The sequence below is a fragment of the Bison bison genome, unplaced genomic scaffold (assembly GCF_000754665.1).
Source record: "Bison bison bison isolate TAMUID 2011002044 unplaced genomic scaffold, Bison_UMD1.0 scf7180017864383, whole genome shotgun sequence".
NCBI lineage: Eukaryota > Metazoa > Chordata > Mammalia > Artiodactyla > Bovidae > Bison > Bison bison.
Genome location: NW_011494955.1, coordinates 1,137,466 through 1,138,190, shown reverse-complemented (window position 1 = coordinate 1,138,190; position 725 = coordinate 1,137,466). Strand labels below are relative to the sequence as shown.

The window sequence follows — 725 nt, the reverse complement described above, 5'->3', positions numbered from 1 at the left end:
GCGCGCGCGTGCGTGCGGGCATGCGTGCTTGGTCATGGCTGACTCTTTATGACCCCCATGGACTGTAGCCCACCAAGCTCCTCTGTCCATGGGATTTCCCAGGCAAGAATACTGAAGTGAGTTGCCATTTCCTTCTCCAGGGGGTCTTCCTGACTCAGGGGTCGAACCTACATCTCCTGTGTCTCCTATACTGGCAGGCAGAGTCTTTTCCACTGTGCCACCTGGGAAGCCTGTAAGCTGGGTCCTAATGCAGACACTGGAGTTGCCAGAAAGAAGGATGGGTACTGGGTTGAAATAGAAGAGTAAGTGTGAGTAGATTCACCCCTAGAAACTGCTTAATTATAAGAAAATGGAATGTTACTCAGCCATAAAAAAAGAATGAAAGCATTTACAGCAACATGGATGAACCTAGAGACGATCATACTAAGTGAAGTAAGTCAGACACAGAAAGATAAATATCATATCACTTATATGTGGGACCTAAAAAAAACCCCAAAAGATACAAATTCAACTTATTTACAAAACAGAAACAGACCCACAGACAGAAAACAAACTATGGTTACCAAAGGGGAAAGGGTGAGGAGGGAAGGATATATAGGAGTCTGGGGTTACTTGATACGCACTACTATATATGAAATAGATAAACAACAAAGACCTCCTGTATAACACAGGGATTATACTCAATATCTTGCAATACCCAATACAGGAAGAGAATCTGAAAAAGC

General features: G+C 43.4%; 1 protein-coding gene across 4 annotated transcripts in view; it reads right to left on the bottom strand.

The window, feature by feature from the left end:
• Positions 1–725, bottom strand: part of ZNF550 (zinc finger protein 550) — an 18,838-nt gene that overhangs the window by 6,584 nt on the left and 11,529 nt on the right. The window lies entirely within an intron of this gene.